The sequence below is a fragment of the Somniosus microcephalus genome, unplaced genomic scaffold (assembly GCF_052327205.1).
Source record: "Somniosus microcephalus isolate GS21.2 unplaced genomic scaffold, FLI_Smic_1.0 scaffold4, whole genome shotgun sequence".
NCBI classification, from domain to species: domain Eukaryota; kingdom Metazoa; phylum Chordata; class Chondrichthyes; order Squaliformes; family Somniosidae; genus Somniosus; species Somniosus microcephalus.
The window spans coordinates 1,124,811-1,150,746 of NW_028225191.1; the positions used below are offsets into that span (position 1 = coordinate 1,124,811).

The 25,936-nt window shown below is 48.3% G+C and overlaps 1 pseudogene; it reads left to right on the forward strand.

The window, feature by feature from the left end:
- LOC147084037 (uncharacterized) overlaps positions 1-16,796 on the forward strand; it is a 39,770-nt pseudogene extending 22,974 nt beyond the window's left edge.
- Positions 16,797-25,936: the final 9,140 nt, after the last annotated feature.

Sequence of the window (25,936 nt, forward strand, 5' to 3'; positions counted from 1 at the left end):
CTTCCAGTCGCTCGCGTTTCCCGCTCGAAAAACCCGACTCCACCCCTTCCTCCTGGGGTTTCTGCCTGGAGACTGCGCAGCCTCACTGTCTGCAACAGTTGATACTGGTGCAGAATTATGGAAAGTCTGCTCTTAGTCACATTGTGTCCTTAAAAGTTCTTGCCGTACCTTCACATGGGCAACTTTAACCCAGGGATTTATAACAATGATAATACAGTGTCTAAGTTAAAGATTGATAACCATACTTAGCGTACATAACATTTCCAGTGGGTATTACACTCCCCCCCTATCAAATATAGGCATGTCCCCATGACTAATGAACTTTACACATAAGTGGTTGCATGCTTCCCAACCATGTATAAAGGGAGGTAACATATCGAACCGTAGGGGCTATCATTACACTTGGCACTCCTAGTGTACTGTATGTCAATCTTTCAGGAACCTTCTTAACTCGCTGTGAGCTCCTTATTTCAGATACCCGGTCTTCAGTTCTTTCAACTACGTTGGAGGCGTTGGTTCCTTTGTTATCATGCCTTTCAGTCTCTTTTATCTCCTTCTCGGAAGCATCTGGTTCTTCCCAGACCATGTCCAAGTCTGAGCTAAATGGTTCAGACAATTCATCCAGATTCTGTCTTATGCGTCTTTCTGGGAGGTCGTACCATAGATCCCATTCTTCATCTTCCGACTCATCAGGTTCCTCATGATCCACACACTGTGTCATGGGTTTTCTGTCTTCTGGAACAAAGTTTTCCTGGTTTCTCGTTTTTTTCCTTCTTCTTCTCTGCAGTGTTCTCCTACTAGGTGTCGGCTCATTATCCGCTGGCGGATCCAGACGCACTTGCTGTCCCAATGGCAGGATATGATTCCAGTGCAGTATTTTTATGGGTCCATTCCCACCTGCAGGTTTTAGCCGAAACACAGGTAGTTGTGACATTTGACTTTCAACAATGTAAGGTGTAGAAGCCCAGCGGTCTGCTAACTTATGTTTCCCTTGAAGTCCTAGGTTCCGTATGAGAACTCGGTCACCAGGCATGAGTTGGGAAAAACAGATCTTCTGGTCATACCTCTGCTTATTTCCTTTATTCTGTTTGGCAGAAACAGACTCAGCAAGTTCATAAGCAGCTTGCAATTCCTTTCTCATGTCAGACACATACTTGAGGTAAGTTCTCTGTGATGTGCCATCACTGGATACTCCGAAACACAAATCCACCGGCATCCTCGCTTCACGTCCAAACATGAGGTAGTACGGTGAAAAACCAGTAGCGTCATTTCGGGTACAATTATAAGAATGAACAAGATGTCCAATGTGCCGACTCCACTTGTTCTTTCGCTTTGAATCCAGCGTTCCAAGCATGTCTAACAAAGTACGGTTAAACCGCTCAGGTTGAGGATCTCCCTGAGGATGGTATGGAGTTGTTCTTGACTTCTCAATCCCGAGCATGGACAACAACTCATGTATAAGTCTACTTTCAAAGTCTCTACCTTGATCACTGTGTATTCACTTTGGCAGTCCATAGTGGATGAAGTATTTCTCCCACAACACTTTGGCAACGGTGGATGCTTTCTGATCCTTTGTGGGAAAAGCTTGGGCGTAGCGAGTATAATGACCTGTAATGACCAAGACATTTGCGGTATTGCTGGAATCGGGTTCGATGGACAGAAAATCCATACAGACAAGGTCTAGAGGTCCATCACTTTGCATGTGAAACAGAGGAGCAACTCTTTTAGGTAAAGTCTTTCTCTGGACACAGCGTGCACAGGACTTGCAGAACTCCTCAACCGCAGACTTCATACGCGGCCAATAGAATCTGTCCTTGACCAACCCATAGGTCTTATCTACTCCCAGATGACCTGTGTCATCATGCAAAGACTTCATCACTATTTCCCTGTACTTTTCAGCCAGGACCAACTGTGAATGACATGGTTTAGTGGGTGGGTGAGTGATTCTACACAACACTCCCTCTTTAATTTCCAAGTGGTCCCATTCTCTTAGGAGCAGATGACAGTCAGGATGTTTTGATTTGTCGATCTGTGTAATATCACCCAGACGGAGAGCTGAAAACACCTCATGAATACAGGGATCCTCCTGTTGTGCTTTGGATATTTCAGATGAACACAACATGGGTAAGTTTTGTACATCCAAACTGGAAAGGTTGCAAAATGCCTGGGGAATAGCATGCATTGACGCTCCCAAGTGGTCAATCTCTCGGGCATGAAATGAATTCTTTGGTCCAGATACCACAGACGTCTGACACATTACTTTCACATCTGCTGAAGCAACATCTTTCCACTCTGGTTTCTGGTAGTGTGGGCGACGAGACAGAGCATCTGCATCAATGTTCTGGTTCCCAGGTCTGTACCTGAGACTAAAGTCGTAAGCAGATAGTGCAGCAAGCCAGCGGTGGCCGGTGGCATCAAGTTTTGCCGAAGTCAACACATAGGTTAATGGATTATTGTCTGTCCTCACTTCAAACTTCGCTCCATACAGATAATCCTGCAGCTTATCCACCACCCCCCACTTCAATGCCAAGAATTCTAGCTTATGAGCTGGGTAGTTACGCTCCGATGGCGTAAGACTGCGACTGATGAACGCTACGGGTCTCAGCCCTGCTCCTTGGTCCTGATACAACACACCACCCAACCCTTCTTGACTGGCATCCACGTGTAGCACATATGGCAGCTGTGGGTTTGCAAAAGCCAACACGGGGGCTTGAGTAAGACTTTGCTTTAAGGTGTGAAAGGCCTCTTCGCATTTCTCATCCCATCTAACACCAAAAGGCTCAGAGGGTTTGAAGTAGTCCTTGTTCTCTTTACCTTTAGCCTTTTTCTTCCTCTCGGCTGGTGGGAGGTAACCAGCCAGCAGCTGATTCAGAGGATGGGCCACTTTGGAGTAATCCTGCACAAAGCGCCTGTAATATCCGCAGAACCCAAGAAATGACCGCAAGGCAGTCACTGTGTTTGGTTTGGGCCATGTGGTAACAGCTTCGATCTTGGATGGATCTGTGGCTACTCCATCCTGTGATACAATATGCCCCACATAGGACACGGATGTTTGGCAAACTGACACTTGTCCAATGATAGCTTGAGACCTGCATCCTCCAGGCGACCAAGCACTTTCAGCAACCGAGCTTCGTGTTCTTCAAGGGTTGCCCCAAACACAATGATATCATCCAAGTACACCAATACTTCGAGCAAGTTCATGTCCCCAACTGTTTGTTCCATTATTCTTTGAAAAGTTGCTGGAGTGCCTGAAACTCCCTGTGGCATCCTTTCAAATTGGTAGAACCCAACTGGACATATAAAGGCTGTCTTTTCTTTGTCCGATTCACTCATCGGTATTTGGTAGTATCCACTTCTGAGATCCAACACACTGAACCACTTGCTTCCATTAAGACAAGCCAGTGCATCCTCAATTCTTGGAACGGTGTATTGGTCGGGAATAGTACGTCTGTTAAGCGTCCTAAAGTCCACACACATCCGAATCTTTCCATTCTTTTTCCTCACCACCACTATAGGAGATGCATAAGGACTCCTGGACTCGGTAATGATCTCAGCTTCTTTTAACTGCGACAGGTGCTGTCTCACTGCTTCGATGTCAGCTGGTGCCAGCCGTCGAGACCTCTCCCGAAAGGGTTTATCCTCGGTAATTCTGATAGAATGGCGAGTACTCTTACTACAACCAACATCAAACTCATGAGTAGAGAAAACTCCTCTCCGCTCCATCATCTTCCTGACTAATCGGTCCTTCCATTCTTTAGGAACGAATGAATCTCCAAAGTTGAAGGAGGAGGGTGTCAGATCTCCAGTTGAGTTAACTTTGGACTCTTCCTTCACATGTGACGACAGCACATTTACAGGAAACAGATGCGCAATCGGCATTCCTTTCCTCAATGTGATTCCTTTGCCTGACATATTCCTCACGGTCACTGTAACTCTCCTTGACATCACAGCTGTCGGGGTCTGCAACTCTGGTCTCACCAGAAGCTCATTTGGAAACCGTGACTCTTCTGCAGGATCATCAGGTGACTCTATCAGAATGGCTTCAGTACCTGGCGTTCCAGGGAATTTTGGTATCCCAGGGATTCTAGCCACTCCTCCAGGACACAGGGTGATAGGTTTGGCTCGAACGTACCACACAGTTCCTCTTTTGCTATCATCTACATCGGAAGAAAGTTCAGGCAGTTTCTCAAAAGCCTTTTTGAAAACAGGGTGAATGTTGTTAAGTCTGTGTGTTATAGTGATAATTACTACACAGACTACAAGAGTAAATTCAACAGGTCTTTACTGGTTGGAGGTAGGGACTATACTGAATACAATATTACTACACAGTGCTTATATACCGGTGTGGTCACCACCGGTATTACGTATACAGCAGCCAGAGAAAGTAGTACATCTCTTAAGGTGGAACAGGCTTAAGTTCTCTTAAGGTGGAACAGGTTACATACACCACAATCCTCCCTTTTTAGCTTAACAGTCATATCCCCATTTAACATAACATAATAACATATATACATATATAACTTCAGGTATAACAGTTCAAAGGTTCAGTCTCTCAGGAGGCTTTCTGATGCGGCTTGGATAACGCCTCTCAGTAGTCTCTGATTCTTGTTGTTGAGGTGCCTCCTCTATTTGGTTTCCAATGTATTGGGTGTCATCATCATCAAGTACATTCCCTGCCGAGGTAGATGCTTCAGGTTCATTAACGTCTTCCACAGTTGTCTCTGTCACAACCATGGGTTCGACCCTTGCTCTCGACTCTACCAGTTGATCCGCATGACGCCTTATCACATTATGACCAATATCTACTGTGTACATCAGAGGTCCTTGTCTGGCCCGAATTGTTCCGGACTGCCATTTTTCGTTTCCATAGCCCCTTGCCAACACTGGTTGTCCTATGTCGAAAGTTCGAGTGGTCTTGTTGTTAATATGCCGAAACTGTTTGTTTTCCACTTCCCTCCGCACATTTGGTTTTAACAAGTCCAACTTGGACCGCAACCTCCTGTTATAAAACATCATGGCAGGACTTTGGTTAGTCACTGCATGATCGGCGTTTCGATATGACATCAGGAACTTGTCGACCTTGTGTTGCAGCGGAATCTGATCATCGTTCATGGCCTTAATTGCCTTTTTGAATGTCTGGACAAATCTTTCAGCCAACCCGTTTGTCGCCGGATGATATGGGGCAGAGGTATAATGTTTTACTCCATTCTTCTTTTAAGAATTGTCAGAATTCTTCCGATACAAACTGTGGTCCGTTGTCCGAACAGATCTGTTCTGGCAATCCGTTCCTTGCGAATATTGTTCTTAACACCGCAATTGTCTTTTCTGAAGTAGTGGTATTCATCTTGATGACTTCTGGCCATTTGGAATGTGCGTCCACCATGATTAGGAACATGGAGTCCATGAATGGACCAGCAAAGTCAATGTGTATGCGTTGCCATGGGGCTGAAGGCCATTCCCATGGGTGTAGCGGTGCTATCGGAGGTGCATTTTGCACTTTTTGGCACCCAGCGCAGCTTTTCGTTAACTCCTCAATCTGTTGGTCAATACCCGGCCACCATACATAAGCCCTAGCAAGACTTTTCATTTTAACTCCCCCCAGATGACCTTCATGCAGTTCATTTAAAACTCTTTCCCTTAACTTGGGAGGAATAATCACTCTTGTCCCGTACATCAAAGTACCATGGCAGACGGACAGCTGGTCTCGCCTTGCCGAAAATGCCGGTAACAGAGGATCACCCCGTGTTGGCCATCCTATCACTGTCACCTCGTAGACTCTGGACAGTGTCGGGTCGTTCCTGGTTTCTCTTTCAATACTTGCATTGGTGACTGGTAAACACTCGATGATGGTCGAATGAAATAACTCAACAGGGTCAACTTTCGTCATGTCTTCTTCTTCAGGTAGTGGCAGGCGCGACAGCCCATCAGCATTGCCATGCTGTTTCGTACCTTTGAATTCTATTTGATATTGATGTGCCCCTAGGAAAAGAGACCATCTCTGGAGACGCTGCGCTGCCATCACCGAAACACCCTTCTTAGGGTTAAAAATGGATACTAACGGTTGATGGTCTGTCAGAAGTGTGAATTTTTGGCCCTGCAGGTAATGATTAAACTTCTTCACTCCCCATACAAGGCTAAGAGCCTCCCTATCGATCTGCGCATAGTTGCGCTCAGCGGAGGTCAATGATCTGGATGCAAACGCGACTGGCCTTTCCGTGCCATTTGGCAACTTGTGTGAGAGTACTGCCCCAATACCATATGGAGAAGCATCACAAGCCAACCGAATAGGCAGTGTCGGGTTGAAGTGAGCCAACACTTCCTCTGAGGTGATCAATTCTTTGCTTTTGTGAAATGCCTTCTTACAGTTTTCGCCCCATTCCCATGGTACCCCTTTCTGTAAAAGAGCGTTTAACGGGTGCAGTACCGTGGATAGATTTGGCAGAAATTTATGGTAATAGTTAATTAATCCTAGAAACGACCTCAACTGAGAGACATTCTCCGGAGCGGGAGCCTTTACAACTGCCTCAATCTTGTCAGGAGACTTATGAAGCCCCTCCCGGTCAATGACATGGCCACAGTACGAGATCCGCTTCTGGAAGAACTCACATTTCTGCCGATTTACTCTAAGTCCATACTCTTTCAGTCTGTTGAGCACCAGTTCCAAGTTTGCGAGATGTTGTTCATCACCATCACCTGTGATCAGAATATCGTCCAGGTAACATTGTGTGCCTGGAATTCCCTGTAATACCTGCTCCATGGCCCTCTGCCAAATTGCTGGAGCCGATGCCACTCCAAAAACCAGCCTATTGTACCAGTACAACCCTCGATGCGTGTTGATCGTGAGGTATTGGCATGACTCTTCCTCAACCTCCATATGCAAGTACGCCTGCGCCAGGTCTATCTTGGTGAAGTGTTTCCCGCCAGACAAGGAAGCGAAAATATCCTCAATCCATGGAAGCGGATACTGCACCGTGTGAAGCACCGGATTAACGGTGATTTTGAAATCTCCACAGATGCGAACCTTCCCTGGATCTCCTGGCTTGTTGCTCGCAGGACATTTCATAACGGGAACAATGGGCGTAGCCCACTCACTCCAATCTACCTTAGACAGTACACCTGAACGTTCTAGTGCTTCCAGTTCCGCTTCAACAGTAGGTCGTATTGCATAGGGTACCGGTCTGGCTTTAAAAAATTTTGGTTGTGCATGTTCATCAATCTTGATGTTTGCCGTAGTTCCTCTCAGTGTTCCCAGTCCCTGCTGGAACACCTCTTTAGCATCATCCAATATTCTGGACAATCGTTTAGGTTTGACATCTGTTTCCCCGGCATCTACCGTTAGTGCCTTCAAGGAGTGCCAGTCCATATTCATTTTCCTAATCCACTCCCGTCCTAGTAGTGGTGGACCTCCTTCAGGTAGCACATATAAGTCCATTACTTGGCTTTCTTCGCCCTTGTGGACCACTTCTACCTCTATTTTTCCGATGGGGTACACTCTTTGCCCCGTGTATGTTTTCAATATAATCTCCGTATCCTGTAGGGGAATATGTTGGAATAACCTTCTGTAATCTTTCTTATTCATGACCGTCAATGCCGATCCAGTGTCCAATTCCATTTTTACTTGGACTCCTGCTATCTGAAGAGTGACCCAAATTGTTTGGAGATCTGCATCCTTACCAACGTTGTGTACTCTTAAGCTATCCAGTTCATTACTGCTAGCGTCTGAATCTGACTTCTGTTCGGTCAAACTGTTCTTTGTCACCTTGTGTACCTTTGCGTATTTTCCTTGCGGTGACTTTTTGTTGCTGGTCTTCTTTCCTGACCGGCATACTTTAGCTATGTGGCCAAGCCTGCCACACGTTCTGCATTCTTGGTTTTTAAACCAACACTGGTTCTGATCGTGCGTTGTCTTTCCACAACGATAACATTTGACAGAACTCAAACCCAATTTGTTTGTGCCGAGTTCCGGTGACCGTAGCTGCATTACTGCCGTGCCTCTCGCTGCAGCTTCGTGTGCTGCTGCCATAGTGACTGCCTTCTCAAGCGTCAGCTCATTCTCCTCGAGCAGTCGCTTTTGTGTATCCTGTTTAAATGAACCACACACAAATTTATCTCGTAGTGCCTCTGTCAGTCCCGTTCCAAACTGACAATATTTTACTAGCTTACGTAATTCCATCAAATATTCAGCATTGCTTTCATTCTGCAGCTGCCTTCTGTCATAAAATTTAAATCGTTCCGCTAGCATCAGCGGCGTGGGGTTTAGATGATTTTTCAGGACAGTAACAATCTCATCGAACGTCTTATCCGCCGGTTCATCTGGTGATAACAGGTGTTTCAATTGCCCGTATGTCTTCGCACCCATTAAATTTAATAATGTTAGTGCTTTATCTGCATCAGGAATTTTATTTGCCTTACAATAATTTTGTATGCATTCTACATACATGGCCCAATCTTCGATGTCACTATCAAAGGTATTAATGTTCCCATGTTTAGGCATCGTTGCAATTTATTGTATTTTTATGTTATCCAAGATGGCGGCTTCCCGCTCTTGTCGTCGTCCTCTGCCCACAAAATGGCGGTTTTCCCACGCTTGGCGGTCTTCAACCGTCCCCCGACGCTGTCTCCGCTTCACCGTGGCTCTCGCACCTTCAGTTTCCCCAGACGCTGCGCCTTTTAGCCCGAATGCGGCCCTTATCTCCGGTCGCGATCGATCTCACCGCCCTTATTCCTCCGTCTTCCCTCCCCGTCTGTACAGCCAACGCGGTTGACTTTCTGTCGCGCCGCTGCCCGGCTTACCCACCACCGAGGTAGAAAGAAGAAAGCTGACAGTCGCTGATGGAGGTTTCGAGGTCAGGATGTCTTCTGCACTCCGGTTTCGCGATGCCTGCCGCTCGACGTGTCTTCCAGTAGGGTGATGAGGGTGGAAACCTCTCTTCGACGTCCTGTCTGTGGACGAAGCCGCCGTGGAAATAACTGCCGCAGGGTAAGAATTGGACTCGTCGCCCCTGTTAAGTCTGTGTGTTATAGTGATAATTACTACACAGACTACAAGAGTAAATTCAACAGGTCTTTACTGGTTGGAGGTCGGGACTATACTGAATACAATATCACTACACAGTACTTATATACCGGTGGTCACCACCGGTATTACGTATACAGCAGCCAGAGAAAGTAGTACATCTCTTAAGGTGGAACAGGCTTAAGTTCTCTTAAGGTGGAACAGGTTACATACACCACAACAGTGACCATAATTCGGTGACCGTGACCATAATTCGGTGACAGTGACCATAATTCGGTGAGATTTAAAGTAGTCATGGAAAAGGACAAAGATGGACCGGAAATAAAGGTTCTAAATTGGGGGAAGGACGATTTTAATATGATAAGGCAGGATCTGGCCAAAGTGGACTGGGATCAGCTACTTGTCGGAAAATCCACACCAGAGCAGTGGGAGTCTTTCAGAAAGGAAAGAGAGAGAGTACAACGCCAGCATGTTCCTGTAAAGGTCAAGGGTGGGACCAACAAGCCCAGGGAGCCCTGGATGTCAAGGGACATACAAGAATGGTTTAGGGAAAAAAGGGAGGCTTTTGGCAGATACAAAGGACTAAGAACAGTGGAAGCCCTAGAGGAGTATAGAAAGTGCAGGGGGGTACTTAAAAAAGAAATTAGGAGAACGAAGAGGGGTCATGAAAAAACACTGGCAGGCAAAATAAAGGAAAATCCCACGGTGTTTTATTAGTATATTAAAGGCAAGAGGAAAACCAGGGAAAGAGTAGAGCCCATTAGGGACCAAAGTGGCAATCTGTGTGTAGAGCCAGAAGATGTAGGTGAGGTTTTAAATTAATATTTTGCATCTGTGTTCACTATGGAGAAGGACGATGCAGGCATAGAAATCAGGCAGGGGGATTGTGATATACTTGAACAAATTAGTATTGAGAGGGAGGAGGTACTCGTGGTTTTAGCGGGCTTAAAAGTGGATAAACCCCCAGGCCCAGATGAGATGTATCCCAGGCTGCTGTGAGAGGCAAGGGAGGAGATTGCAGGGGCTCTGACACAAATTTTCAGAACCTCTCTGGCCACAGGGGAGGTGCCAGAGGACTGGAGAACAGCTAACGTAGTACCATTATTCAAGAAGGGTAGTAGTAGGGATAAACCAGGGCATTACAGGCCAGTGAGCCTAACATCAGTGGTAGGGAAATTATTGGAAAAAATTCTGAGGGACAGAATTAGTCTCCACTTGGAGAGGCAAGGATTAATCAAGGATAGTCAGCATGGCTTTGTCAGGGGGAGATCATGTCTAACCAATTTGATTGAATTTTGAGAGGGGGTGACTAGGTGTGTGCATGAGGGTAGTGCAGTTGAAGTAGTCTACATGGACTTCAGTAAGGCTTTTGACAAAGTCCCACATGGGAGACTGGTCAAGAAGGTAAGAGCCCATGGGATCCAGGGCAATTTGGCACATTGGATCTAAAATTGGCTTAGTGGCAGGAGGCAGAGGGTGATGGTCAAAGGTTGTTTTTGTGACTGGAAGCCTGTGTCCAGTGGTGTACCGCAGGGATCGGTGCTGGGTCCTTTGCTGCTTGTAGTGTACATTAATGATTTAGATATGAATGTAGGAGGTATGATCAGTAAGTTCGCTGATGACACGAAAATTGGTGGAGTGGTAAATAGCGAGTTGGGAAGCCTCAGGCTACAGGAGAATATAGACGGGTTGGTTAGATGGGCAGCACAGTGGCAAATGGAATTTAACCCTGAAAAGTGTGAGGTGATGCATTTTGGGAGGACTAACAAGGGAATACACAATGAATGGTAGGACCCTAGGAAGGACAGAGGATCAGCGGGACCTTGGTGTGCATGTACACAGATCCCTGAGAGCAGCAGGACAGCTAGATAGGGTGGTTAAGAAGGCATATAGGATACTTGCCTTCATTAGCCGAGGCATAGAATATAAGAGCAGGGAGGTTATGATGGAGCTGTACAAAACGCTAGTTAGGCCACAGCTGGAATACTGTTTGCAGTTCTGGTCGCCACACTATAGGAAGGATGTGATTGCATTGGAGAGGGTGCCGAGGAGATTCACCAGGGTGTTACCTGGGCTGGAGCGCTTCAGCTATGAAGAGAGACTGGACAGGCTGGGGTTGTTTTCCTTAGAGCAGGGAAGGCTGAGGGGGGACCTGATTGAGGTGTACAAAATTATGAGGGGCATAGATAGGGTAGATAGAAAGGAACTTTTCCCCTTAGTAGAGGGGTCAATAACAAGGGGCATAGATTCAAGGTAAGGGGCAGGAGGTTTAGAGGGGATTTGAGGAAAAACTTTTTCACCCAGAGGGTGGTTGGAATCTGGAACTCACTGCCTGCAAGGGTGGTAGAGGCAGGAACCCTCACAACATTCAAGAAGCATTTAGATGAGCACTTGAAACGCCATAGCATGCAAGGCTACGGACCAAGTGCTGGAAAATGGGATTAGAATAGACAGGGCTTGGTGGCCGGCGCGGGCACGATGGGCCGAAGGGCCCCTTTCTGTGCTGTATAAATCTATGACTCTATGGTAGCACTCTTGCCTCTGAGGCATAAGGTTGTGGGTTCAAGTCCCACTCCAGAGACTTGAGCACAAAAATTCAGGCTGACACTCCAGTGCAGTACTGAGGCACTGTCAGAGGTGGCGTCTTTCGGATGAGACATTAAACTGAGGCCCTGTCTGCTCTCTCAGGTGGATGTAAAAGATCCCATGGCACAATTTTGAGAAAGAAAGACTTGTATTTATATAGTGCTTTCATGACCAGCAGACGTCTTGAAGTGCTTTACAGCCAATGAAGTACGTTTGAGGTGTAATCACTGTTGTAATGTGGGAAAGAGCAGGGGAAATATCCCCGGTGTCCGAGCCAATGTTTATCCCTCAATCAATGGAACAAAAGGATAATAGCAAAATACTGCGGATGCTGGAAATCTGAAATAACAACAGGAAATGCTGGAAACACTCAGCAGGCCAGGCAACATCCGTAGAGAGAGAAACAGAGTTAACAAAAAGATAGATTATCTGGTCATTATCACATTGCTGTTTGTGGGAGCTTGCTGTGCGCTATTTGACTGCCGCATTTCTTACATTACAACAGTGACTACACTTCAAAAGTACTTCATTGGCTGTAAAGCACTTTGGGACGTCCGGTGGTGTTGAAAGGCGCTATAGAAATGCAAGTGTTTCTTTCTTCACTGGTCTCACCAGCGACCTCTACTGGCTGATGGTTGATTGACAGCCGAGAGTCCACGCATGCGCACAGGGAGCAGCGGTTTGGGCCGAGTCCGGCACAGTGACCCCTCCCGGTCACCAAGGGCAACAACCGCGCATGCCCAGAGGAGACCAGCCCCCTCCCCCATTCAGAGCTGCACCTGCGCACTCGGATCCTGCCGGACGGAGTCAGCGCGGGACATTCCGGGGAAAGCCCTTGGTGTCGGGTCCAGAGTCGCGATCGGTGACGCAAAGTGAGTTTTCTCCGGTCCGATTGGGTGGAGATTCGTGCGGGGTGCGGGGGGAGGGGTGGATCGGGAAAGAACAAAGAGAAATAGAAAAACCTGAGAGTCGGCGAGGCCCCGGACCAAGCGGCGTCAGTTGGACGGCGCACGTGACCTCCTCGGGGACACGTGACCCAGCTCAGGGCCTGATTGACGGGAGCTTCTGACCAATAGGGAGCGAGCGGGGCGGGGCTGGAGGAGCGAGCCGGCGGCGGGTCCTCCAACCAATCGGGGAGCCTGAGGGGCGGGACTTGCGCCGGCTGATTGTCTGATCCGCAGGGCAGCGAGTTTCTCCAGTCCCTTGTTCAGGGCCCGGGGCCAGGGGAGGCTGTGGGCCTTTATTCCCCGCATTGGACACAAGGCTCTTTGGCTCACAACACACTGGCTCAGGTTTTAATAGAGACTTTTTAAATTCATCAATAAAAGCAGATAAACCCCGTGCTTCTGTGGAACAAACTTTCTAATATTTTATAGAATCATAGAATGGTTACAGCACAGAAGGAGGCCATTCAGCCCGTCGAGCCCGTGCCGGCTCTCTGCAAGACCACTTCAGCGAGTCCCACTCCCCGCCCTTTCCCCGTAACCCTGCACATTTCTTTACTTCAGGCATTTATCCAATTCCCTTTTGAAAGCTGTGATTGAATCTGCCTCCACCACTCTTTCAGGCAGTGCATTCCAGATCCTAACCATTCACTGAGTAAAAAAGTTTTTCCTCATGTCGCCTTTGGTTCTTCTGCCAATCACCTTAAATCTGTGTCCTCTGGTTCGCGACCGTTCTGCCAATGTGAACAGTTTCTATCTACTCTGTCCAGAACCCTCATCATTTTGAGCACCTCTATCAAATTTCCTCTCAACCTTCTCTACTCGAAGGAGAACAACCCCAACTTCTCGAGTCTATCCACGTAACTGAAGTCCCTCATCCCTGGAACCATTCTTGTAAATCTTTTCTGCACCCTCTCTGAGGCCTTCACATCCTTCCCAAAGTGCGGTGCCCAGAATTGGACACAATACTCCAGTTGAGGCCGAACCAGTGTTTTATAAAGGTTCATCATAACCTCCTTGCTTTTGTACTCTATACCTCTATTTATTAAGCCCAGGATCCCGTATGCTTTTTTAACCACTTTCTCAACCTGCCCTGCCACCTTCAATTATTTGTGCACACATACCCCCAGGTCTCTCTGTTCCTGCACCCACTTTAGGATTGTACCCTTTAGTTTATATTGCCTCTCCTCATTCTTCCTACCAAAATATATCAGTTCGCACTTTTCTGCGTTAAATTTCATCTCCCATGTGTCCGCCCATTCCACCAGCCTGTCTATGTCCTCTTGAAGTCTATCACTATCCTCCTCACTGTTCACTATACTTCCAAGTTCTGTGTCATCTGCATATTTTGAAACTGTGCCCTGTGCACCCAAGTCAAAGTCATTAATATATATCAAGAAAAGCACTGATCCTAGTACCGACCCCTGGGGAACACCACTGTGTACCTTCCTCCAGTCTGAAAAACAACCGTCCACCACTACTCTCTGTTTCCTGTCACTTTGCCAATTTTGTATCCATGCTGCCACTGTCCCTATTATTCCATGGGTATCAACTTTGCTGGTAAGCCTAGTATGTGGCTCTTTGTCGAACGCCTTTTGGAAATCCATGTACACCACGTTAACCGCATTGCCCTCATCAACCCTCTCTGTTACCTCATCAAAAAACTCAATCAGAATCAGAGCGGCCGGGCCCCAGCACCAGGAAACCCAGGGTGCAGCGCCTCCCCCATCCGAGCCGCCGCTTCCCGGTTTCTGCAGCCGGTTCCACCAAGTCCAACTCGGGACAAAGGACAGGAGCCAGGCTCCCAGAATGGCCCGTGGCCCCGGAGAGCATTTGCACTCTCAGCGGGGACATCATCGCGTTGGATAGAGCGGTTTCTGGGGCGCGGTGATTGTGGGTGCTGCGGCCACCATTAGTCAACAGCTGTGGGGAAGAGTTTTATTGCAGGTGATGGCAGGTAGGTCCCTGGCCGCCTGTGTAGGTCTTTTTGTTGCTTCAGTTTGAACTGGAATGGAGATGGAGGAGAAGCTGCTGGGTTTAACCCCCAGTACTTCTGAGCCCAGGAGGACCCAACAATTTCCAATGTGTGACAGTCAAGGGTGGTGGATTCTGGGGGAGATTAGGTTGTTACACAGACACTGTCCCTACAATGTAAAAGAGTATTGTTTTAGGAATAAGTATTTCTGTAGAGGCTTTTAATCCATTTTACATATACAGATTTGTTTTAATTCATTCTTGGGATGTGGGCGTCGCTCGCAAGACCAGAATATGTTGCCAATTCCCATCTTCCCGTTGAGGTGATGGTGGGTGACTTTTTTTAAAATTCACTGATGGGATGTGGGCGTCGCTGGCTGGCTAGGCCAGCATTTATTGCCCATCCCTAATTGCCCTTGAGAAGATGGTGGTGGGCCGCCTTCTTGAACCGCTGTGTGGTGTGGTGAAGGTACTCCCACAATGCTGTTGTGTAAGGAGTTCCAGGATTTTCACCCAGTGATGATGTAGCAACAGCGATATATGTCCAAGTCAGAATGGTGTGTGACTGGGAGAACTTGGAGGTGATGGTGCTCCCATGCACCTTCTGCCTTTGTCCTTCTAGGTGCTGGAGGTTGCGGGTTTTGGAGGTTCTGTCAAAGTTCTGGTCGAGTTGCAGATGTATAAAGTCCGTCTCCTTCACCCCCTCCCACTCCCACCTCTCTCTCTCTCTCTCCTCCCATAGAGGCCAGAGGCCCAGACCAGGTGGCAGATTCCCTTCAGCGAGGGACATTAGTGAACCAGTGGGATTTTATGACAATCCGGCAGCTTTCATGGTCACTTTTTTCTAGTGCTGGCCCCACAAACAACCAGATTCATTGAGCTCAATTTCACAACCTGCCTCTTTAGTGGGTTCTCTCTCACGCTCCGTTTTAAATTCATTTTACAGGGTATTAGAAGGGGAGGATTTGCAGACAGGAAACTCAAACCAAACATCACGTCAAGATCTGACAGTCACTCGATTCATCAGGAACTGAATATCATCGGCCTTTGAATATGGAAGCAAAAAGCACCGTTCACATCGGGGAGAGGCCGTTCACCTGCTCCGAGTGTGGGAAGGGATTCACTAATTCATCCCGCCTGCTGAGACACCAGCGAGTTCACACTGATGAGAGACCTTTTAACTGCTCGGACTGTGGGAAGTGCTTTAAAAGTTCCGGGGCACTGATACACCATCAACGTGTTCACACTGGGGAGAGACCGTTCAGGTGCTCGCACTGCGGGACTGGGTTTGGGCAGTCATCTGACCTCACTGTACACCAGCGAGTTCACACTGGGGAGAGGCCATTCACCTGCTCCGTGTGTGGGAAGGGATTCACTCGCTCATCCCACCTGCTGACACACCAGCGAGTTCATACTGGGGAGAGGCCATTCACCTGCTCCGTGTGTGGGAAGGGATTCGCTCGTTCATCCACCCTGCTGATACACCAGCGAGTTCACACTGATGAGAGACCTTTTAAATGCTCGGACTGTGGGAAGTGCTATAAAGTGTCCGGGGAACTGATACGCCATCAACGTGTTCACACTGATGAGAGACCGTTCAGGTGCTCTCACTGCGGGACTGGGTTCAGGCGATCATCTGACCTCACTGTACACCTGTGCACTCACACTGGGGAGAGGCCGTTCACCTGCTCTCACTGCGGGACTGGGTTTAGGCAGTCATCTGAGCTCACTATACACCAGCGCACTCACACTGGGGAGCAGCCGTTCACCTGCTCCGTGTGTGGGAAGGGATTCACTCGCTCATCCCACCTGCTGACACACCAGCGCACTCACACTGTGGAGAGGCCATTCACCTGCCCCGAGTGTGGGAAGGGATTCACTGAGTCATCCACCCTGCTGACACACCAGCGAGTTCACACTGGGGAGAGGCCGTTCACCTGCCCCGAGTGTGGGAAGGGATTCACTCAGTCATCCCACCTGCTGAGACACCAGCGAGTTCACACTGGGGAGAGGCCGTTCACCTGCCCTGAGTGTGGGAAGGGATTCACTCAGTCATCCAACCTACTGACACACCAGCGAGTTCACAAGTGACTGCAGGGATTGGATTCTGTTGTTGCTGCTGTTAATCACATTCAGGACTGAACCATGTTCATTCTGACAGGTGGGGATTGTTTCTGCTGATGTTAATAAGTCCGGGAACTGGGCTGGAGTTTAATATTCTGGATAGATGTCAAATAAATCAGCTTTGTGTTAAACACATTGTTGCAGATTTTCTTCTTTCCCACCTGAGTGTTTAGCATCACCTGGCTGGAGCTCAGAAAGGACAATCTGGGGGAGGATCGTACGGTGGGAACAGAACTCCAGCCTGGACACAGTCCTTCAGGGCCACACTGAGAGGGGCAAACGGCACTTTGGTCTTTCTCGTCTCTCTTCACTGACAGCAAAGTTACCGTGCGGGTTAATCTTGAGGCGTGTGCGAAATGTGTCCCAGCTGCTCTCTGCCATGGTTTAGAGCTCTTAGACACGGAACTGGAGGCTCCTTTACGAATGTAGCCCAGTGCTTTTTATTTAATGGCCTTATTAACCTGTGTTGCTACTTTTAGTGATTTGTGTATCTGTATCCCTGGATCCCTCTGCTCCTCCAGCCCATTTAGACTATTAGGGGGAAATTCGGTGGCGCCCCCTTTGGGTCGCTAACGTCACCGGGGCTAATTTTAGCGCCCTGAAAAAGTTAGCGCCCCTGTGCATTAAATTCAGTGGTAGCGCCCCAGGCAGGAGGCGGGGTGGTACTGGAAGCACTCCCCTCCCTCTTGAGGCGCTACCAGTGAATTTCACGGTGCTTTGTGTAACATCGCCATACCCATCGGCACATAGCACCATGTTATAGCAGACCTCCCTCCCTGACTAAAGGGGAGGGGCCTAGCACTGCGCACACCGGGGCCCTGCTGGGCCACTGGGGAACGGGGTGTTGGATCAAGAGGAGCGCCGGGCTGAGAGATCGTGGCCGGCACCCTGAAGAATAAAGGGGAAACATAGAAACATAGAAGATAGGAGCAGGAGTAGGCCATTCGGCCCTTTGAGCCTGCTCCGCCATTCAATGAGATCATGGCTGATCATCCAAATTCAGTACCCTGTCCCTGCCTTCTCCCCATATCCCTTGATCCCTTTAGCCTTAAGAAATATATCCAACTCTTTTTGAATATATTTAATGAACTGGCCTCCACCGCCCTCTGTGGCAGAGAATTCCACAGGTTCACCACTCTCTGGGTGAAGAAATTCCTCCTGATTTCAGTCCTACATGGCTTACCCCTTATCCTTAGACTATGACCCCTGGTTCTGGACTCCCCGGCAATCATAAAAATCCTTCCTGCATCTACTCTGTCCAGACCTGACAGAATTTTATAGGTTTCGATGAGATCCCCTCTCATTCTTCTAAACTCCAGTGAGTATAATCCCAATCGACACAATCTCTCCTCATACGTCATTCCTGCCATCCCAGGTATCAGCCTGGTGAATCTTCGCTGCACTCCTTCCATGGCAAGAACGTCCTTCCTCAGGTAAGGCGACCAAAACTGCACACAATACTCAAGGTGCGGTCTCACCAAGGCCCTGTACAACTGTAGCAAGACATCCTTATTCCTGTACTCGAACCCTCTTGCTACGAAGGCCAACACACCATTTGCCTTCTTAACTGCCTGCTGCACCTGCATGCTTACCTTCAGCGACTGGTGCACAAGAACACCCAGGTCTCTTTGCACTTCCCCCTTCTCCCAATCTATTGCCATTCAAATAATAATCTGCCTTCCTGTTTTTGCCACCAAAGTGGATAACCTCACATTTATCCACATTATAGTGCATTTGCCATGTTTCTGCCCAATCACCCAATCTGTCCAAATCGTACTGGAGTTTCACGACATCCTCCTCACAGCTTACCCTCCCACCCAGCTTTGTGTCGTCTGCAAATTTGGAGATATTACATCCAATTCCCCCATCCAGATCATTAATATATATTGTGAACAGCTGGAGTCCTAGGACCGATCCTTGCGGTACCCCACTCGTCACTGCCTGCCACTCGGAAAACGACCCGTTTATTCCAACTCTTTGCTTTCTGTCCACCAACCAGTTCTCTATCCAGGTCAATACCTTGCCCCCAATCCCATGTGCCTCAATTTTGCACGCTAATCTCTTATGTGGGACCTTATCGAAAGCCTTCTGAAAGTCCAAATACACCACATCCACTGGTTCTCCCTTATCTATTTTACCAGTTACATCCTCAAAAAATTCCAGTAGATTAGTCAAGCACAATTTACCTTTTGTAAATCCATGTTGACTTTGTCCGATCCTGTCACTGCTTTCCAAGTGCTCTGCTATTACATCTTTTATAATAGACTCTAGCATTTTCCCCATGACCGATGTCAGGCTTACCGGACTATAATTTCCCGCTTTTTCTCTACCACCTTTTTTGAATAGTGGGGTAACATTAGCTACCCTCCAATCCATGGGTACTGTTCCAGAGTCTATCGAGTTCTGGAAGATGACCAGCAATGCATCTACTATTTCTAGGTCCACTTCCTTAAGTACCCTGGGATGTAGATTATCAGGCTCTGGGGATTTATCGGCTTTCAGTCCCATCAATTTTCCTAACTCCATTTCCCGACAAATACTGATTTCTTTCAGTTCCACCCTTTCATCAGGCCCTATGTCCCCCGGCATCTCTGGGAGGTTATTTGTGTCCTCCTTTGTGAAGACAGAACCAAAGTATGAATTTAGTTGGTCTGCCATTTCTTTGTTTCCCATTATAAATTCCCCTGATTCTGACTGCAAGGGACCTATGCTTGACTTCACCAATCTTTTTCTCTTCACATATCTATAAAAGCTTTTACAGTCAGTTTTTATGTTCCCTGATAGCTTACTCTCATATTCTATTTTCCCTTTCTTAATTAATCCCTTTGTCCTCCTTTGTTGAATCCTAAACTGCTCCCAATCCTCAGGATTATTGCTTTTTCTGGCCAATTTATATGTCATCTCCTTGGATCTTATGCTATCCCTAATTTCCCTTGTTAGCCACGGTTGAGTCACCTTTTTTGTTTTATTTTTATGCCAAACTGGGATGAACAAATTCTGTAGCTCATCCATTCGGTCTTTGAATGTTTGCCATTGCCTATCCACCGTCAACCCTTTGAGTGCCATTCCCCAATCAATCCTACCCAACTCGCTCCTCAGACCATCGTAGTTTCCTTTATTTAAATTGAGGACCCTAGTCTCTGAGTCAACTACTTCATTCTCTATCTTAATGAAGAATTCGATCATATTATGATCGCTCAGACACAAGGGGCCTCGTACAAAATAAAAAGTTGCCGCCCGACACCTGCCCTTTAAGTGGCGTCGCCATGGTTGCAGGAACGACCCCTGACCCTGTCAGACATATCGTCCAGCGATAGGTCAGGGGTCGCAACCCAAGTTTGCAGCCGGGGTGCTGCGCATGGCGATGACGTCATTGCCGGCGGTGCAGTGCCGCGGGGCGCTACTGGCTACCGCCACCGCTAACCTCCCGCTGATTATCACAGGAGGCACAAAGCAACCCAATTTCACCCCCTTGTCCAAGTAGTGAGTGGCCTCCATATTCTTCCCACCAAAACACACCACCTCACACTGACCTATAGTGAAATTCATTAACACACCACCTCATACTGATCTACAGTGAAATTCATTTGCCAATTACATGCTCATTCTGAAATTTATTAATGTCTTCTTGCATTTTGTTTTCCTCAGTATTAACTCTACCTCCCAATTTGGTGTCATCGACAAACTTTGAAATTGTTCTTCTGATTCCCGAGTCCTAATCGTTTATGAACAACAGTGATCCCAGCACCGATCCCTGTGGAACTCCACTTCCCACCTTTTGCCAGTCTGAGTAGCTGCTCCCAACCCCATCTCTCTGTTTTCTGTTTTGTGACCAGCTTGCTATATCAATAAACAGTATGTAAGATCGACAAGATGACCAAGGTCAGGCCGTGTGGAGTGAAGGGCCCGGCAGCAGAATGAATGGAAAGCTGGCTACAAAACAGAAATCAGAGGGTTGGAGTTAAGGGAAGTTTGTTGCGATCTTTCCATCCATTCTGCTGCCTGGCCCTTGACTCCACATGGCCTGACTGTGGTCATCTTGTGGACCGTACATACTGCAGACACAGTGCACCAGTGGTGGAGGAGGTGGATATTGAGTCCTGTGGCAGGGGCGTCCCTGACAGGGTTACAGATCCTTCAGCCACTGGAGCAACATGGAGGCTCTTGTTCGGGGCCTGAGGCCCACCCTGGGTGTTTGTAAAGCGGATAATGTTGAGTGTTTTAATAATGGGGCTCGGGGCCTACCTGCAGTTTATTAATCTCCCGACCCCGCTCCCGCCGACCAGCAGCTCCGCCCGGCGACCGCGCGGGGCTTTCTTTGTAAAGTCAGTGAGGGAAACATGACCCGGGCCCACGGCCTGATTGACGGGAGCTTCTGACCAATAGGGAGTGAGCGGGGTGGGGCTGGAGGAGCGAGCTTGCGGTGGGTCCTCCAACCAATTGGGGAGCCCGCGGGGCGGGACTTGTGCCGGCTGATTGTCTGATCCGCAGGGCAGCGAGTTTCTCCAGTCCCTTGTTCAGGGCCCGGGGCCAGGGGAGGCTGTGGGCCTTTATTCCCCTCATTGGACACAAGGCTCTTTGGCTCACAACACACTGGCTCAGATTGCAATACAGACTTTTTTAATTCATGAATAAAAGCAGATAAACCTCGTGCTTCTGTGGCACAAACTTTTTAATATTTGGGAGTAAAAGTACAAGTTTTTGTCCCTCTGGGGAATTTGTTATTAGTTTCAGGAAACAACAACCACTTGTATTTATAAAGCGCCTTTAATGTAGTGAAACATCCCAAGGTTCTTCACAGGAGCGTTAGAAAACAAAATCTGACACCGAGCCACATAAAGCGATATTCGGGCAGATGATCAAAAGCTTGGTCAAAGAAGTAGGTTTAAAGAAGGAGAGAGAGGTAGAGAGATGGAGAGGTTTAGGGAAGGAATTCCAGAGCTTAGGGCCCAGGCAGCTGAAGGCACGGCCACCAATGTGGAGCGATTAAAATCGGGGATGCTCAAGAGGCCGGAATTAGAGGAGCACAAATATCTCGGAAGGTTGTAGGGGCTGGAAGAGATTCCAGAGATAGGGAGGGGCGAGGCCACGGAGGGATTTGAAAACCAGGATGAGAATTTTAAGGATGAGACACTTGAGGAAAAGCAGGGAGTGGGGGAGGGTCAAGCCCTTATGGGACAGGGTCGCTAATTCTGTTCTGGGACAGTTACTGGGACAGACTGTATCTCCCCTCTCCTCCACACAGGGATTTGTGGGAGTTAAAGGGACAGTAATTCTCCTTGTTTTGCGAGATTGTAATTAAAGGGACACTGCTCTGAGATGGCTGCGAACTTTTAGTTCCGCCAGCCTTTCTAAAACATCTTCCTTTTTTGAGGATCTGTGTGAACAGGCTGGTGACTCAGCAGGTGGGATGAGCTCTGAAACATCTTTGCACAGTCAGATCATTTAAAGGGTCTCTCATCGGTTCTGGGGCAGGAGGGATCTGGTTAACAGTGATCACAATATCATTAGGTTTAAAGTAGTTATGGAAAGGGACAAAATAAAATCAACGGTGAAAATACCCAGCTGGAAGAGAGTCAATTTCAGTGATTTGAGAAGGGATCGAGCACAGGTGGACTGGAAACAAAGATTGTCCAGGAAAACAGTGAATGACCAATGGCAGGTCTTCAAGGCTGAGATAGTTCTGGTACAAACCAAGCATAAGGAGGGAAGATAGGCCATCCAAAGCTGGAGCTCCCGATGACAAAGGATATCGAGGTTAGAATAAAACAGAAAAAGGAGGTTTACGACAAATGTCAGGTACAGAATAGAGTCAAAAACCAGGCAGAATACAGAGAGTGCGGGGGAAATTGAAACAGGATTTAAGGGCAAAGAGAATATGAGAAAAGATTAGGGGGTAACATAAAAGGGAAAAAATCTTCTATAAACGTGAAAAGTAAAAGGATAGTTAAAGGAATGGTGGGACCGATCAGCGACCAAATAGGGGCTCATCATAAGAACATAAGAAATAGGAGCAGGAGTCGGCCATTTGGCCCCTCGAGCCTGCTCCGCCATTTAATGAGATCATGGCTGATCTGATCTTGGGTTCAGCTCCATTTCCCCGCCCACTCCCCATAACCCACCACTCCCTTATTGTTCCAAAATCTGTCTATCTCCACCTTAAATGTATTTAATGACCCAGCCTCCACAGCTCTCTGGGGCAGAGAATCCCACAGATTTACGACCCTCGGAGAGAAGAAATTCCTCCTCATCTCAGTTCTAAAAGGGCGACCCTTTATTCTGAAACTGTGCCCCCGAGTTCTAGATTCCCCACGAGGGGAAACATCCTCTCTGCATCTACCCTGTCGAGCCCCCTCAGTATCTTATATGTTTCAATAAGATCACCTCTCATTCTTCTAAACTCCAATGAGTATCGGCCCAGCCTGCTCAACCTTTCCTCATAAGTCAACCCCCTCACCCCAGGAATCAATCTCGTGAACCGTCTCTGAACTGCCTCCAATGCAAGTATATCCCTCCTTAAATAAGGAGACCAAAACTGCATGCTAACTTTTTGTGTTTCATGAAAAAGGACCCCCAGGTCACTCTGTACTGCAGCATTTTGTAATCTCTCTCCATTTAAATAATGATTTGCTTCAGTACCCTGTCCCTGCCTTCTCCCCATATCCCTTGATCCCTTTAGCCTTAAGAAATATATCCAACTCCTTCTTGAATATATTTAATGAATTGGCCTCTACTGCCTTCTGTGGTAGAGAATTCCACAGGTTCACCACTCTCTGGGTGAAGAAATTCCTCCTCATCTCTGTCCTAAATGGCTTACCCCTTATCCTTAGACTGTGACCCCTGGTTCTGGACTCCCCCGCCATCGGGAACATCCTTCCTGCATTTGACCCATTTATCCTGACTCTCTGTTTTCTGTTAGTTAGCCAATCCTCTATCCATGCTAATATATTACCCTCAACCCCGTGAGCTCTTATCGTGTGCAGTAACCTTTTATGTGGCACCTTATCGAATGCCCTCTGGAAATCCAAATGCACATCCGCTGGTTCCCCTTTATCCACCCTATTCATTACATCATCAAAGAACTCCAGCAAATTTGTCAACATGATTTCCGTTTCATAAAACCATGCTGACTCTGCTTGACTGTATTATGATCATACGGAGGCAGAGGGCGTGGCTGAGGTACTGAATGAGTACTTTGCATCTGTCTCCACAAAAGAAGAGGATGAAGTTAATGTCGCAGTAGAGGAGGGGGGAGTAGAGAAATTGGATAAAAATGGATAGAAAGGAGGTGCTAAATAGGTTGTCATCACTCAAAGTTAACAAGTCACCCGGTCCAGATGCGATGCATCCTAGGTTGCTGAGGGAAGCTAGGGTGGAGATAGCAGAAGCTCCGACCACAATCTTTCAATCTCCCTCAGATATATGGGATTGGTGCCAGAAGACTGGAGCATAGCAAATGTTACACCCCTGTTTAAAAAAGGGGAGAGGGATAAACCTGGTAACTACAGGCCAATCAGTCTAATGTCAGTGGTGGGTGAACGACTGGAGACCACTGTCAAGGACAAAACAGGCCAACATCCCCAGCATCGAAGCTTTGACCATGCTTGTTCAGCTCCGATGGGCGGGTCACATTGTCCGCATGCCCAGTACGAGACTCCCAAAACAAGCGCTCCACTCAGAGCTCCGACACGGCAAGAGAGCCCCAGGTGGGCAGAGGAAACGCTTCAAGGACACCCTCAAAGCCTCCTTGAAAACGTGCAACATCCCCACCGACACCTGTGAATCCCTGGCCCAAGACCGCACAAAGTGGAGAAGCATCCGGGAAGGTGCCGAACACCTCGAGTCTCTCCGCCGGGAGCAAGGGGAAGCCAAACGCAAGGAGCGCACATCAACCCACCCACCCGCCCCTTCAACCACTGTCTGCCCCACCTGTGACAGAGACTGTAGGTCCCGCATTGGACTCACCAGTCACCTGAGAACTCATTTTTAATGTGGAAGCAAGTCATCCTCGGTTCCGAGGGACTGCCTAAGAAGAAGATATAATTGGAGTAAGACTTCTTTACTCCTGTACTCAAATCCTCTTGTAATGAAGGCCAGCATAGCATTTGCCTTCTTAACCGCCTTTCATGACCACCGGACGTCCCAAAGCGCTTTACAGCCAATGAAGTACTTTTGAAGTGTAGTCACTGTTGTAATGTGGGAAACGTGGCAGTCAATTTGCGCACAGCAAGCTCCCACAAACAGCAATGTGATAATGACCAGATAATCTGTTTCTTCATCATGTTGATTGAGGGATAAATATTGGGCTCAAAACACCGGGGATAACTTCTTCGAAATAGCACCACGGGATCTTTTACGTCCACCTGAGGGGGCAGACGGGGGCCTCGGTTTAACGTCTCATCCGTAAGACGGCACCTCCGATACTGCAGCGCTCCTTCATTACTGCCCCTCCGACAATGCGGCGCTCCACATTACAGCCCCTCCGACAATGCGGCACTCCCTCAGTACCACCCCTCCAACAGTGCGGCGCTCCCACAGTACAGCCCCTCCGATAGAGCAGCACTCCCTCAGTATTGCCCCTCCGACAGTGCAGAGCTCCCTCGGTACTGCCCCTCCGACAGTGCAGCACTCCCTCAGTACTGCCCCTCCGACTGTGCGGCGCTCCCTCAGTACTGACCCTCCAACAGTGCGGCACTCTCCCAGTACTGCCCCTCCGACAGTGCGGCGCTCCCTCAGTATTGCCCCTCCGACAGTGCAGCGCTCCCTTAGTACTGCCCCTCCGACATTGCGGCGCTCCCTCAGTACTGACCTTCCGACAGTGCGGCTCTCCCTCAGTACTGCCCCTCCGACAGTGCAGCGCTCCCTCAGTACTGCCCCTCCGACATTGCGGCGCTCCCTCACTACTGACCCTCCAACAGTGCAGCGCTCCCTCAGTACTGCCCCTCCGACAGTGCAGCGCTCCCTCAGTACTGGCCCTCCGACAGTGCAACGCTCCCTCAGTACTGCCCCTCCGACAGTGCGGCGCTCCCTCAGTACTGCCCCTCCGACAGTGCAACGCTCCCTCAGTACTGCACTGGAGTGTCAGCCTCGCTTTATGTGCTCAAGTCCCTGGAGCGGGATTTGAACCCACAACCTTCTGACTCTGCTATCCACTGAGCCACAGCTGACTCCAGTCTTTTACACAGTTTCATCATAACTTCCTTGCTTTTGCACTCTACGCCTCTCCTAAAGCAGGGGAGTTATGATGAATTGTTGAACAGTTTTTTTTGCAGAGTGACCCAGGCTGTGTGTA